Source organism: Thamnophis elegans, chromosome 8, assembly GCF_009769535.1.
Source record: "Thamnophis elegans isolate rThaEle1 chromosome 8, rThaEle1.pri, whole genome shotgun sequence".
Classification (NCBI taxonomy): Eukaryota; Metazoa; Chordata; class Lepidosauria; order Squamata; family Colubridae; genus Thamnophis; species Thamnophis elegans.
This window is the reverse complement of record NC_045548.1, coordinates 69,320,425-69,336,324: the sequence shown is the minus strand read 5'-3', so window position 1 is coordinate 69,336,324 and position 15,900 is coordinate 69,320,425. Positions and strand designations below refer to the sequence as shown.

The window sequence follows — 15,900 nt, the reverse complement described above, 5'->3', positions numbered from 1 at the left end:
GAACCTCTTCTGTAGGTGTGGCCTGCTTTCCGGTCCACTGGTGGAACCTCTTCTCACCGGTTCGGTAGATTTGACGAACCGGTTCTACCGAATAGGTGCGAACTGGTAGGAACCCACCTCTGGGCTGGAGTAGAGTTAACCACATGCCACCAGTGGTGGGAGGGGGCTGGTTTAACAACTGGTTCCGTGAGCGTGCAAGCAGGGCTGAAAATAGACCATTTAGAAGCTCAGCTGCTTACCTTCTATAGTTAGCAACAGTAAGTAAAAAAGCTGGGGGGGGGGATCAGCTGTGCCGTGCAATTGAGATGAGGTAGAAAGCAGGAAACAAAGGACAGGAAAGGGTGGGGCCAGCTGATCGTCGGTTTACCGGTCCGAACCGGATGAATATAACCTCTGTAATACCATCCTGAGTCATATTTTGAAAAATGAGTGCTTGTCAAATGGTCACACGTTCTAGGAAAGCTCCATGGGTATTAAAACCCGTGTCAAGGGAGAGGGAGGAAGTGGCTTTGCAACGACAGGGACAGAATTGCAAAGTAAGAAAGTCTTGGTTGCAGTAAACTTCACACACTCTCCTCTCCATCTCTCTTCTCTCCCCCTCCCTCAAAATAGCTTCTGTGTATTTCTGAATGGTGACGGTTCAGAAACATCTGGTTGGCTCAAATGCAGGAATGCTGCAAAATACATCGGCTAACTACAGCTAGAATAGCATTTGCCCAATGCTGGAAACAAATAATACCCCCCTCGGACGAATTAGTGATTGTGCAGAGATGGACAAATTAACAATGAAATCAAAATAAAGAAGTCGGAATATTACGAAATTTGAACAATTGGTACAAATGGCTGCAAAACAAGAATAAAAGTAATTAAGCTGAAAAACAATATATAAATATATATAGAACTGTGTATAAAGGTGTGTTGTAGAAGTGATATATATACATGTACAGGTATGATGACATAACAATATTGATATAATTGATAGAGAGCCGAGATGGCGCAGTGGTTAGAGTGCAGTACTGCAGGCCACTTCAGCTGACTGCTATCTGCAGTTTGACGGTTCAAATCTCACTGGCTCAAGGTTGACTCAGCCTTCCATCCTTCCGAGGTGGGTGAAATGAGGACCCAAACTGTGGGGGCAATATGCTGACTCTGTAAACCACTTAGAGGGCTGTAAAGCCCTGAGAAGCGATACATAAGTCTAACTGCTATTGCTATTGCTATAATGACTGTAAGGTGTTGTAGAAGGGAAAACATAAAAAAAAATCTGCTAAAAAAAAAAATGTTATAAATGCCTGAATTTCTTTTAAATACAGAATAACAGAGTTGAAGGGACTCTGGTGGACTTCTAGTCCAAACCACTATTCAGGAAGGAGACACTATACCGGTGATGGATAATCTTTCCGTCACCAACTGCTGAAAGTGCATGTATCCACCCATAATATAATGCACACATGACCCCCCATGCACCCTGCTCCCCCCATGCATGCGACTCTCCCACATTCCCCCTGCACATACAACCCCATGGACCCCTGCATATGCACATGCAACTCCCCGCATACACCCCGCCCCCGTGCATGCACACATGACCCCTGTGTGCACCCCATCCCCGTGCGTGCATGCATGACCCCTATGCATGCATCTCACCCCCGTGCATCTCCCGCATGCGCCCCCTGCACATGCGTGGCAGAGACCCAAAAGCCAGCTGGCCGGTGGGAGGCACGCACGCATGGACAGTGGAGCTGAGCTGGGTTGACGGCTCCCATGCCCGCAGAGGACACCCATGTCATAGGTTTGCCATCATGGCCCTGTACCATTTCAGATAAATGGCTGAAACTTCCAGTGTTGGAGCACTCACAACTTCTGGAGGCAAGTTGTTCCACTGATTAATTGTTCTCACTGTTAGGACATTTCTCCTTAGTTCTAGGTTGCTTCTCTCCTTGATTAGTTTCCACCCATTGCTTCTTGTTCTACCCTCAGGTACCTTGGAGAATAGCTGGTCTCCCTCTTCCTTGTGGCAGTCCCTCAAATATTGGAACCCTGCTATCATGTCACCCCTTTTTTTCCATTAAACTAGACATACCCAGTTCCTGCAACGGTTCTTCCTATGTTTTAGCCTCCAGTCCCCTAATCATCTTGGTTGCTCTTCTCTGCGCTCTTTCTAGAATCTCCACATCTTTTTTCCATTGTGGTGACCAAAAAAGGAAATAGTATTCTAAGTGTGGTGACACCAGCATGGTAAAGCAGTACTATCACTTTTTGTTGTCTTGATACAATCCTTCTGTTGAAGCATTGGCTTTTTGGCAGCTGCCACACACTGTTGGCTCATATTTAAGTGACTGTCTACTAGGACTGAGATCCCTCTCACAGTTACTACTATTGATTCAGGTACCACCTATTCTATACCTGTGCATTTGATTTTTCCTGCCTAAGAGTAGGACAGAGGTGGTATTCAGTAGGTTCTGACCACTTCTGGAAAACTGGTAGCAGAAATTTTGAGTAGGTCGGAGAACCGCTAAATACCACCTCTGGCTGGCCTCGCCCCCATCTATTCTCTGCCTCCCGAGTCCCAGCTGATCGGAGGGAATGGGGATTTTACAGTATCCTTCCCCTTCCACGCCCACCAAGCCACGGCCCCAGAAGCGGTAGTAAAAATTATTGAATCCTACCACTGGCGCAGGACTTTACTTTTCTCATCCTTGAATCGCATTTTGTTGGAATGGGCCCAATACAAGTAGTCCTCGACTTACAACAGTCCATTTAGTGACCATTCAAAGTTACAAAAGCACTGAAAACTGTGGCTCATGGCCATTTTTCAAAGTTAGTTTGTAGCATGCCCATGATCATTGGATCAAAATTTAGATGCTTGGAAACTGCTTCATACTTACGACCGTTCCTGTGTCCCAAGGTCATTGACTCCCCCTTTGCCACCTTTTGACAAGCGAAAGTCAATGGGGAAGACAGATTCACTTAACAACCGGATTACTACCTTATCGGCTGCAGCGATCACTTAACAAACCGACAGCTGTCAATCAAGGAAACCCAAACCAAGGGTACAATGGAAATACTGATGCGGTAACAGCTCAGTACACAGAATAAAAACCAGCTATGGATTCTGTTTATCTTATTTCTAAGAAATGAAGTGCGTTCGCGAGTGAATGCGCATGTGTGTTGAGAGGGGGAGGAGAGAGGGAAGGGCAGAGAGGAAGTACGTATCAAGAAAAGCAAATGCCTATGAAATAATCAGAAAGCAGGTCTCCAAGAATCATAAATAAAGTATAGCTAGATTTACGGTGCCTATCATGTTTATTTTATTTTACTTTGCAGGGAGCAGGAAATCCAGAATAGGAAATGTACACTTAAAGTTACATGCCTCAAGAGCTCCATGCTATGTGACTTTATTTGCTAAAACAAATGAATGAAAACCCTTCAAATTTGGAGCATCGTTTGTTCTTCTCTTGCTCTCCTGTCTCACGGGGGGGGGGGAATATAGAACACTAACGGAGTTGGAAGGGACCTTGGAGGTCTTCTAGACCAACCCCCTGCTCGAGCAGGAGACCCTATACTATTTTGGACAAATGGTTGTCCAGTTTTCTCTTGAAAACCTCTAATGATGGAGTATTTCTGAAGGCAAGCTATTCCATCGGTTGGTTGTTCTCCTTGATCCGTTGGGAAATTTCTTATGAGTTCTAGGTTGCTTCTCTCCTTGGTTAGCTTTTTGTCTTGCCCTTTGGAGCATAGGTTGATCCCCTCTTCTTTGTAGGAGCCCCTCAAATATTGGAAGACTGCTATCATGTCACCCCCCCGTCCTTGTTTTCATTAAACTAGACATACCCAATTCCAGCAACCATTCTTTGTATGCTTTAGCCTCCAACCCCCCCAATCATTCTTGTCGCTCTTCTCTGCACTCTTTCCAGAGTCTCAATATCTTTTTAATATTGGGGTGACCAAAATTGTATGCAGTTTTCTAAATGTGGTCTTATTAAGACTTTGTAAAGCAGTACTAGAACTTCATGGGATCTTGAGTCTATCCCTCTATTAATACAGCCTAAGATTGCATTGGCTTTTTTTGGCTACTGCCGCACACAATTAATCTGGCACTGCCCGAATCCAAACCAGTTGCCCTCATAATGGAAATCAGAATAGAGCTGGAAGGGACCTTGGAGTTCTTCTAGTCCCGTCCCCTGCTCAAGCAGGAGATCCTATACCATTTCAGACTCTCCAGTCTCTTCTTAAAAATCTCCAGTGATGAAGCACCCACAATTTCTAAAGGCAAGATGTTCCATTGGTTAATTGTCCTCACTGTTAGGAAGTTTCTCGTCAATTTCTGGTTCCGGGATAAGGAGACACATCTCGTCCTGCTAAATCATTTGGGAGGGCAAACTTGAACTTCATCCTCTCACCTTTCTAAATCCATCTCAACAGAAGATAACAGAAACTGGGCCTCGAAAATTTGCTAAGGAGCATCCTTCCAACGTATGGCTCTGAAAGTTGGACCAGAAGGAAGGCTGAGCGCCAAAGAATGGAGGCCTTTGAACTATGGTGCTGGAGAAGACTCCTGCAAGTCCCTTGGACTGTAAGGTGTTCAAACCGGTCAGCCGTAGAGGAGATCAACCCTGACTGCTCTTTAGAAGGCCAGATCCTTCTAAAGATGAAACTCAAATACTTTGGTCACCTAATGAGAAGGAAGGACTCCCTGGAGAAGAGCCTAATGATGGGAAAGACTGAGGGCAAAAGAAGAAGGGGATGGCAGAGAAGGAGGTGGCTGGATGGAGTCACAGAACCAGTAGGTGTGAGCTTAAATGGACTCCAGAGGATGGTAGAGGACAGGAAGGCCTGGAGGAACGTTGTCCATGAGGTCACGATGGATCGGACAAGACTTCGCAACTAACAACAACAATCCTTCCTTTCTTCCCCACTGAGGAATGATGATGGGCAATGGCAGTTCCAAACAACTAAGGTTTGTCAACTAGTGAAAGGTTGCTTAAAAACATGAAGAATGTTGCCTATGGGTCCTTCTCGATCAGAAACTTTTTTTTGACAGCCCTGGAAACAAGTTTTGTCTTGCAAAATTACATTTTTTTTTTTTTACTGTCATCTGTGGTGAAAGACGCACTCTTGGGCTTTCCTGCTCTTATTTTCCCCCACCCGTTGAATTTCTGCATACGCCCACAAGAAAGAGGGCTGTTAATTCCTTCCAAGACACACTGAGAACCCATTTCCCCAACTCTTCTGCATCTACATAGTGTGAGGGAAAGATTTTAAAAAAAAAGAAAGAAAGAAAATCTGACTCATTTCCCACACTATCATTTTTTTAAACACATTCAGTCATCTTGAGATCCGTTTAAGGAAATCCAAGCTACTAGTATAAACTGCTTGCTAGGTTTTATTTTATTTTTTTCAGAAATAAAAGAGAGCGAGGGAGAGATTGTGGAAGAAAAAGGGGGAAACAAGGAAAACTTTCCTTGTTTCCTCCGTCCATCAATCAGCACAAAAAGTCTCAATGAGATTCTCTTTCCTAATTTTTTTTCAAGTTTTATTTTATCTTAACATAAACAATCCATCTTCCATTCGTGACCCGTCAAAACCGCGGTCGACAAAACCGCGCTCGACGAAAGCGCGTACATGACGTCATCAGCAGCGCGACGAAAAAAATTAAAAAATAAATAACATTAAAATTAAAATAAAATTAAAGCAAGCCGATTCACATAAAGGTAAGGGTTAGGTTTAGGTTTAGGTTAAGGGTTAGGGTTAGGGTTAGGTTTAGGGTTACGTTAAGCGTTAGGGTTAGGTTTAGCGTTAGGTTAAGGGTTACCATTAGGTTTAGCGTTAGGTTAAGGGTTACGTTTAGGGTTAGGTTTAGGGTTAGGTTAAGGGTTAGGTTTAGGTTTAGGGTTAGGTTTGGGGGGGTAAGGGTAAGTTTTTCGCTTTATTTTAAATTTACCGCTCACAGCGCGATGTTTTCGTCGCGCTGTGATGACGTCACGTACGCGCTTTTGTCGAGCGCACAAGTCTACCGCGGTTTTGTGGTGGAACCTCTTCCATTAAACCGCGTGTCATCTGGATGCAAATATTTTGCATGAACAATTAAGATGTACAATCATATTCATTATTCAATCTGCTCTTAGCTTAATATCAATACCTTAAACGTCTAATACGATAACAATCTTCATATTTATTTAATTCTATTAATTCTATTAACCATTAGTGCATTTTCTGTATTTTACATGACTCATTTTACTGCTAGGTTCTTATATTTATTCTCCAACCATCGATAAAATGATTCCCTTTCCTAATTGTGGAACTATGACAAATCTAGGCATTTTATGGCCCCCGAGTCACATCCAAACACTTTGGCTTTTATTGTACAGCCTATCTAAGATCAAATGTAAATAAGCAGATTCCATAGACATAACGCAACACCATTGTCTATGGAGATTCTCACTCATCCAGGTCATGGTTGTCCCAAAGGTGCTTTTTTCAGGAGGCAACTGGACTTTCTTGTTTTTTTTCTTTTGAAGAAGTTTCGCTTCTCATCCAAGAAGCTTCTTCAGCTCTGACTCGATGGTGGGGAATGGGAAGGATTTATGCTCCTTGCAGACAGCTGGTCATTTGCATTATTTTAAGAGAGTCGTTGAGGCTACTTGGAGGTTTATCTGTGTCCCCAGGGTTACCTGAGAAGTGCAAGGGATGCATGAATGGATTTCTAGGAAAACTGCAGACTACAGGAACCATTTGCACTTCAGTTTGAGAGGCAGACAGCACAGACTCATCCCCAACAGCCTGCACCTGTCATCAACAGTGAAGAGACACATCCTGCTGTCAAGAAGGCTCCACATCCATTTGCAACACTCGGCTGACTCTGAGGACACAGATAAACCAGCAATCAGGTAGTTGATTAAGAGCTGTGGTGGCGCAGTGGTTAGAACGCAGTATTGCAGGCTAATTCTGCTGACTGCCAGCAGTTTGATATTCACTGGCTCAAGGTTGATTCAGCCTTCCATCCTTCCGAGGTTGGTAAAATGAGGATCCAGACTGTTGGGAGCAAGATGCTGACTGTGTAAACTGTTTAGAGCAGGGGTCACCAACCTTTCGGACCTCAGGGACCACTTAATTCATAAGTTTAAATCCCGCGGACCACTAATACGATCTGCCTAAAGACCGGCTGGGTGGGCATGGCAAGGTGGTGATGTGACTGGGTGGGGGTGGCCAACTTAATGTCACTCACATTGACGGGTGCTTTACAGCTTCTACTCGCCACTTCTCGCCTGCCTGCCTGGGCTCCTTAGGGCCCCAACAGGAAGCAGTTGCTGGAGCTAAGCAGCCACCATGAGAAAGAGTTGGCAAAACAGCTGGCTCAGTTCAAACTGGATCTGACAGAGGAGAAGGCTCAGCAGAAGCACCTCACTGAGGACCACGAGCATAGGCTTTCCAAGCAGAGGGAACAACTGCAGGAGTGCAAGGCCAGGTACCAGCGCCTGGAGGCTCACTGGGCTGAGATGGTCAGCCAGTTTGATGCAGTCCCACTGGAACAAGGCCCTCTGGCTCTTTGCCACCAGCGGCGCTTCCCTCCAGCCTTCGCCCAAAGCCCCCCTCCAGGAGACTGAAGCAGAACCCAAGCCGGAATTTCTGCCCCCCTTCCGACCCACACAAAAAGACCCCGAAGGGGGAGACTCTCTGCAGCAACACAAGTATTCATTGCATGTATCCGGCCCTGGGGCCGTAGTTTGAGGACTCCTGATTTAGTGCAATGTAAAAAATGCAAATAATTTTTCTGCGGGCCACCAAAATTGTCTCGGACCACCAAAATTTGCACTTGGTGACCTGTTGGTTTGGAGGGGTGTAAAGCACTATGAATCAGTATGTAAGCTTAAGCACTATTGCTATCAATGTCACCCCCAAGGCTCTCCATGAATCCACATTCCCCCCCCCCTGCCGAAACTTGGCACCAGCCCCCTTTTCCCATCTACCCCTCAGCTCTTTCTGATTCAGCAAAGGCTGGGCTAAGAAATGTCATCCCTCACGGGATAATTTTAGCCCCATCAGACAAGTATCTCTGTCAGGCTCAGACAGATGGTGAGATACCTGAAAGGAAAGGAGAGCAATGGAATGGACCAAGTCAGACTTGTCTGCGCTGAAAATAATTAGGAACCACTGATTTGATGGGCGAGAAAGTGCCAAATCGCACGCTGTTTCTTGGACAGCACTGAGCACACAGACTGTGTCCACACCTTTCACACTTAAGCCCAAGGACTGCTCAAATTTAAGCATCTGGAAAAAAGCCAACTGCAGGTCCTAAGCCGATTCGGTATCCCGTTAAAAGGAAAATAGTGCACAAGGGCAACGTAAGATCTTCGAGATAAGTTCAACGACCGCTTATAATTCATTCTGGATGTTCAGGATAGTTGAAGCGAGGGTCTTTTAACAGGCTCCCTGTGATCAGGATTGGAATTCAGGGCTTCCAACCACCCGCTATTTCATTCCCATGATTCAGTCCAAATATAGAACATTAGTAGGACAGTAGGGCTTCAAAACACACATCAGAGCATCTTCTCTAATGGCAAAGCCAAAGAATATTAATATCTCTGTGAGGGTTCTGACTGAGGCTACCCAAGAGCATGAAGCAAACTTCTGGTCCGGACAAAAAACATTTTTATTAAATTACTATGAATTCTGCTCATTCACATCCAGCAAAGTCTTTCAAGGGAGGATTTACAGTCACAGACCTTATCTGGCTTGGAAAGCTGCCAGGCTGATATCTGCAAAACTTGGCTAGGAGTCTCAGAGAGTCATGAACCAATTAAGCTAACTAATTGTCTCCTGCAAACTTCACTCCCCCTTCTTTTATTTCCTCTAGGAGGGGCCATTCATCGTCCACCTGTGGCCTTACTCCCAAGTCGACCCCTGTTCTTTAGCTGTTCCCTTCGTCTGGCAACTTTGCTCATGCACACTCTGGGAACAGGCTCCAGCTGTTTGTCTGCCTCAGTGATGTCTGACTCTGAAGGCAGCTAATAAGTGTCATACGACCCTGGCCCCCTCTCTGCCTCCGACACAGAGCCCTCATCAGAGCCTTCCCAGACTCCAGGACTGGCTCATGTTCCTCCCCAACCTCCTCACTGTCCGTATCTGCTGCCAGCTCTGAATAAGAATGGAATGGAATGGAATAAGAATAGAATGAATGGAATAGAATAAGAATAGAATTAGAGTAGAATGGAATGGAATAGAATAAGAATAGAATGGAATGGAATAGAAATAGAATAGAATTAGAGTAGAATGGAATGGAATAGAAATAGAATAGAATAGAATTAGGAACAGAATGGAATAGAATATGGAATGAAATAGAATAGAATTAGGAATGGAATGGAATAGAAATAGAATAGAATTAGGAATAGAATGGAATAGAATAAGAATGGAATGGAATAGAATTATAGTAGAATGGAATGGAATAGAATAAGAATAGAATGGAATTGAATAGCAATAGAATAGAATTATAGTAGAATGGAATGGAATAGAATAGAAATAGAATAGAATTAGAGTAGAATGGAATGGAATAGAATAAGAATAGAATGGAATGGAATAGAAATAGACTAGAATTATAGTAGAATGGAATGGAATAGAATGGAATTGAATAGCAATAGATAGAATTATAGTAGAATGGAATGGAATAGAATAGAAATAGAATAAGAACTGAAATAGAGTAGAATTATAGTGGAATGGGATGGAATGGAATAGAAATAGAATAGAATGGAATAGGATAGAATGGAATGGAATAGGATAGAATGGAATGGAATAGAATTATAGTAGAATGGAATGGAATTGAATAGAAATAAAATAGAATTAGAGTAGAATGGAATGGAATAGAATAAGAATAGAATGGAATGGAATAGAAATAGAATAGAATTAGAGTAGAATGGAATGGAATAGAATAAGAATAGAATAAGAACTGAAATAGAGTAGAATTATAGTGGAATGGAGTGGAGTGAGGTGGAGTGGTGTAGAGTAGAGTAGAGTAGGAATAGGAATGGAATAGAATAGAATTCGTTATTGGCCAAGTGTGATTGCACGCAAGGAATTTGTCTTTGGTGTATATGCTCTCAGTGTACATTAAAAGAAAAGATACATCATAAGGTATAACACTTAATCATACTAGGAAACAATCGATATAAATCGTAAGGATACAAGCAACAAAGTTACAGTCCTGCAGTCATAAGTGGGAGGAGATGGGTGATAGGAAGGATAAGACTAATAGTAATAGTAATGCAGACTTAGTGAATGGTTTGACAGTGGCGAGGGAACCATTTGTTTGGCAGAGTGATGGCGTTCGGGGGAAAAAACTGTCCTTGTGTCTAGTTGTTCTGGTGTGCATAGCTTCATTTTGAAGGTAGGAGTTGAAACAATTTATGTCCAGGATGTGAGGGGTCAGTAAATATTTTCACGGCCCTCTTTTTGACTGGTGCAGTGTACAGGTGCTCAATGGAAGGCAGGTTGGTAGCCATTGCTTTTTCTGCAGTTCTGATTATCCCCTGAAGTCTGTGTCTGTCTTGTTGGGTCAAAACAGACAGTTATGGAGGCGCAGAGAACAAGGTAGATACACCTCAACACCAAAGAATTGGGGTGTAAGTAAAATTGTTTCCTCTCTCCCAAAACGGAGGGCTCCCGATACCTTTTTTCTCCCCCTTCCCCACCCCCTGTCCTCCATGCAGCTTTGCTTATGTCTGAACACACGTTTCAGGCATTCCCAGAAACCTATTAATGGAGTAGTGGCCTCACCACCAAACCATTTGCTAAGATCAGCTGTGACAAGTTGCTTGATGGACAACAAGTGGACTGATTAACCTTTGAGCGGTGTAACTCGGGTTTAAACAGAGCAGGAGTGGGAGGGGGGTTTTCTTTTCATTGCAACGCGTCGGTGCAGAGCTGGCAACCTGATCTTAAACATTAACAGAACACCGAAATTGCAATGGCAACCCGAACTGAGAAAACCCTGGCTGCTTCTATCTGACCTCCATGCTTTTTCTTCCCAAGGCCTTCAAGTCCTTTCTGTTTCAATGTGACCCCGTGCCACATTTGGCAAAGCCTCCCATAGCTGAAAGATCTCCAAGAACCTATTGAGGATCTGGATGTAATCAGTAGGCATGTCTCTACTGGAGAGCCAGAATAACAAAGTTGGAGGTGACCTTGGAGATCTTCTAGTCCAACCCCTTGCTCAAGCATGAGACCGTATATCACTTCAGACAACTGGTTGTCGAGTCTCTTCTTAAAACCTCCTGTGTTGGAGAACCCACAACATCTGGAGTCAAGTCATTCCACTGATTGATTGTTCTAACTGTCAGGAAATTTCTTTAGTTCTAGTTTGGATCTCTCCTTGATGAATTTCCACCCATTATTTTTGTCCTACCCTCAAGTGCTTTGGAGAATAGTTTGACTCCCTCTTCTTTCTGGCAGCCATTCAAATATTGGAACACTGCTATCATGTCTCCCCTAGTCCTTCTTCTCATTAAACTAGACACACCCAATTCCTGCAACTTTTCTTGATGTGTTTCAGCCTCCAGCCCCCTAATCATCTTCATTGATCTTCTCTGCACTCTTTCTAGAGTCTCAGTATCTGTTTTATATCGTGGCGACCAAAGCTGGAAGCAGAATTCCAACTATGTCCTTACTAAGACATTATAAAGTGGTACTAAGACTTCACGTGATCTTGATTCTATCCCTCTGTTAATGGAGCCTAGACTGGGTTGGCTTTCTTGCAAACTGCAACACTAGTGGTAAGGATAAAGAACTGCAGAGGAGGATTCAGGTGTATAGACAATCTCAATGATCCAAACGTGCTTTTTTTCAAAATGTGCTTTCTTGTTGTTGTTTTCTTTTGAAAACATCTTGCTTCTCACCCCAGAAGCTTCTTCAGTTCTAGTTGAACTAAGAAGCTTCTTGGATGGGAAGTGAGATGTTTTCAAAGGGAAAAAAATCAAGAAAGCCCAGTTTCCCATTGCAAAAAAAAAAAAAAAAGCACCTTTGGTGCAGCTGGATTCCTACAACAAGGGAAACGCAGGGTAGAGTAGGCTAAAATGGAGTTGACTTAAATTGCCCTTTCACCATATATGATGGGAACCCAGCCATCACCTTTGCATTCTGGGCAAACCCACACTTGTCTTAGCCTGGGAGTTGGCAACCTTAAACACTCAAAAGAGCCACAAAGGTCCAAACCGGAAGACCCACTCCCCTGGTTCAATTCTGGAGCCAACCAGAAGTCTGGTTCCCCACCATAGAATCTCTTCCTAGCGTGGAGTTCTTTTTCTTCTACCTATCCTAACCGAAAGCCCTATCAATTGTGGAGCCGACTGGAAAACCCCCCCTTGCCATAGAGTCTCCTCCTGGAGCAACATGCTTCCCACCCCCCCCCCCCCCCAAACTGGAAACTCCTCTCAAAATTGTGGGAATGACAGGGAGCCGCAGCAGAGGGATGAAAGAGCCGCATGCGGCTCCAAGCCGCAGGTTGCCTGCCTTAGCTGATCACATGGGTGGTTTGGGCACTGCAGAGTTTAAAAAAGCAGCTTTCTTTCCTTAATATGGGTTTAGTGAACTGTGTGAATTCAGTCACAGCAGAAAACTGGTCCAGTCACATTATCACACTAATCTCCCTTCCAAAGCCATTCTGAGAAGTACCTCCTTAGAGAAACAGATGTAGCAATGTCTCTGAATCTCCCCTGGGGGGGGGGGGGGAAGCTAATGAAGTGATAAACAAAGATGGGTGATCAACAAGAAGAGCTTGAATTAGTTACCTGGTGTTCCTATTTTCTGCTCTCCTCCAAAATATTTGCATCCCAATTCGCAGGTGCTCCATTTTGTTTCCTCTTTTTATGTCAATCACTCTCTGGCTAATTTCCATTTTCCTTGGCTTCAGAATGGAATCCTTTCTTCCTTCGTCTTCTTTTCTTCGAAGCTGTTATGGTTGCTGGTCCTCTCCATCCTCATGAACCATCTTTTCGAAAAGGCTGACACAACCATCCATTCAAAATTCTTCTCATTTTCAGTTTCAAAAAACCCCCAAATATATCCTAGGAATACTATCCAAAAGATAGCCTCGCGAGTTTGCTCTTCTTAGATGTCTGGGGGAAGAGAGAAGAGATAGCTAACAAACACAAATCACAGCTTCGAACATAAGGTCAGTTTATTTTAAGAAATCATCACCCTCACTTAATGGGAAATTAGCAGTCTTCGTTTTTAAAAGGCGTTCTTTTACAGCAGGGGTGTCCAACCTTGGCAACTTTAAGACCTGTGGACAACTCCCAGCATTGCTCAGCCAGCTATGAATTCTGGGAATTGAAGTCCACAAGTCTTACTGGCTGAAGGATTCTGGGTGCTAAAGTCCACAAGTTTTACTGGCTGAAGGATTCTGGGAGTTGAAGTCCACAAGTCTCACTGGCTGAGGGATTCTGGGTGCTAAAGTCCACAAGTTTTACTGGCTGAAGGATTCTGGGAGTTGAAGTCCACAAGTCTCACTGGCTGAAGGATTCTGGGTGCTAAAGTCCACAAGTCTTACTGGCTGAGGGATTATGGGTGTTGAAGTCCACAAGTCTCACTGGCTGGGGGATTCTGGGAAATAAAAGTCTACAAGTCTTACTGGCTGAGGGATTCTGGGAATTGAAGACCACAAGTCTCACTGGCTGAGGGATTCTGGGCTAAAGTCCACAAGTTTACTGGCTGAAGGATTCTGGGAGTTGAAGTCCACAAGTCCTACTGGCTGAGGGATTCTGGGTGCTAAAGTCCACAAGTTTTACTGGCTGAAGGATTCTGGGAGATAAAAGTCTTACTGACTGGGCAATTCTGAGAGTTGAAGTCCACAAGTCTTAAAAGTTGCCAAAGTTGGACACCCGTTTTATAGAAAAGGTGAGAAATAAAACCCAATTAGAAACTCAACAGGGCCTCACTTAACCAAGTTAATAACAATCTTCTACACCTTCACTGTAAGGAAATTCATTTTATCTTTCTATTGGTAGCTAAGTTTATGTGTTCTGTTTCCAGCCAGCTCCTGAGAAGGAAAGTGAATGGGGGAAGCTGGGTCTGCTTAACAACATGATTCACTGAACAACTGCAATTATTTGCTTAACAACCATGGCAAAAAAAGGTCGGGTGCGATTCAAGTTTGGTAGCACCTTCTCAAGCTACACAATTTTATAAGAGGAACAAGCCTTTGGGAGCTACAGCTCACTTCATTGAATGAATAAAAGTGGTTAGATTGATAGCAATAGTAGACTTATATACCGCTTCTTAGTGCTGTACAGCCCTATTTGTAAATCACTCAGACACGGCTGTACAGCCCTGTCGAGTGGTTTACAAATGCCAGCATTTTGCCCCCAACAATCTGGGTCCTCATTTTTCCCCCTCGGAAGGATGGAAGGCTGAGTCAACCTTGAGCTGGTCAGGATCAAACTGCTGAAAATGAGCAGAGTTTGCTTGTAATGCATTCTCACCACTGCACCACCAGGACTCCTAGTATTGTAAGAATGCATTTAAATTTAAGGTTTCAATATATATCCACCCTAAACCAGTGTTTCTCAACCTTGGGAAATTAAAAGTTGAGTGGACCTCAATTCCCAGCATACTGGTTGTGGAATTCTGGGAATGGTCTTTTAACAGATTAATAGAGTTGGAAGGGACCTTGTAGGTCATCTAGTCCACCCCCCTTGCCTAAGCAGGAGACCCTACACCATTTCTGACCAATGGCAGTGCAATCTCTTCTTGAAAGCCTCCAGTGAAGAAGCTCCCACAACTTCCGAAGGCAATTTTTCTGTTCCATGGGTTCTCACTGTCCAAAAGCTTATGCAGTATAAAAGTAATGACAGTAGTTGGAAAAGGGGCTATCTAAGGCTACTTTGATTGCAGTTATCACTGAGATGGAGAAAAACAAAGCAAAGAAGACAACTGGGAAGGGTGTGTGTGGTGTGTGTGGTGTGTGTTGTTTGCAATCACGTGTTGGGGAATTTGCACTTTATCCTGAGAATAACTTTTAATTCAAGGACTGTTTACATAACACAGTGAGGTTTGGGTGTAGAAGGCGAAGCAGGTAAATCAGTTGATCCTTGGTCTCCACGCCTGAGTGCAGTCAGTTATTACTCTCGCTATCACTTCAATGCACCCAATGCACCCAGAGCGGGGTGATTATGATTAAAGATTAAATGACGTTTAAACGAAGCTTTCATTGGAAGCAGAGAAAAAGCTTGCCAGCTAAAACATGACACCTTTGGTGGCAAAGTCACATATCGTATTTTTTGGAGTACAAGACGCACCATTTTCCCTCAAAAAGAAGGGTGAAAATCTGGGTGCGTCTTATACACTGAATACAGCACTTTTGGCCTCCTGAACCCCCCCCCTTGGCAAAAATGGCCGTGCATAGCCTTTAGGAGTCTTCCAGGGTGCTCCTGGTGGCTGGGAAGGGCAAAAATGAGTGAAAAAACAGACTCTTTTTTGCTCATTTCCCTCCCCCCCCCAGGAGCACCCTATAAGCCTCCTAAAGGCTATGCATGACCCTTTTTTTGACAAAAAAACAGGCCCATTTTTGCAAAAAAAACCGGCTGTTTTTTGCTCGTTTTTGCCCCCCCCCCTCCCGGAACACTGTACAAGCCTCCTAAAGGCTATGTATGCCCCTTTTTTAACATAAAACTTTTATTTTAATTTTCCTCTTCAAATCTTGGTGCGTCTTATACTCCCGTGCATCTTATACTCTGAAAAATATGGTATCTATGAAGAGGGAATCCTACAGCGAGAATACATTTATGATGAGGGAAAAAAGAAACTGTTCTCTCTTGTTTGCATACAGGCAGTCCTCGACTTAACACAGTTCATTTTGTGATCGTTCCAAGTTAGGACGTCATAGGGGGAAAAAAGTGTCATGATCAGTTTTTA

General features: G+C 43.8%; 1 long non-coding RNA gene across 1 annotated transcript in view; it reads right to left on the bottom strand.

Moving 5' to 3' along the window:
- LOC116512752 overlaps positions 1-13,099 on the bottom strand; it is a 38,622-nt gene extending 25,523 nt beyond the window's left edge. Inside the window, exon 1 of the long non-coding RNA XR_004255916.1 lies at positions 12,777-13,099. This is a non-coding gene — a long non-coding RNA (uncharacterized LOC116512752). The remainder of the gene's footprint in view (positions 1-12,776) is intronic.
- Positions 13,100-15,900: the final 2,801 nt, after the last annotated feature.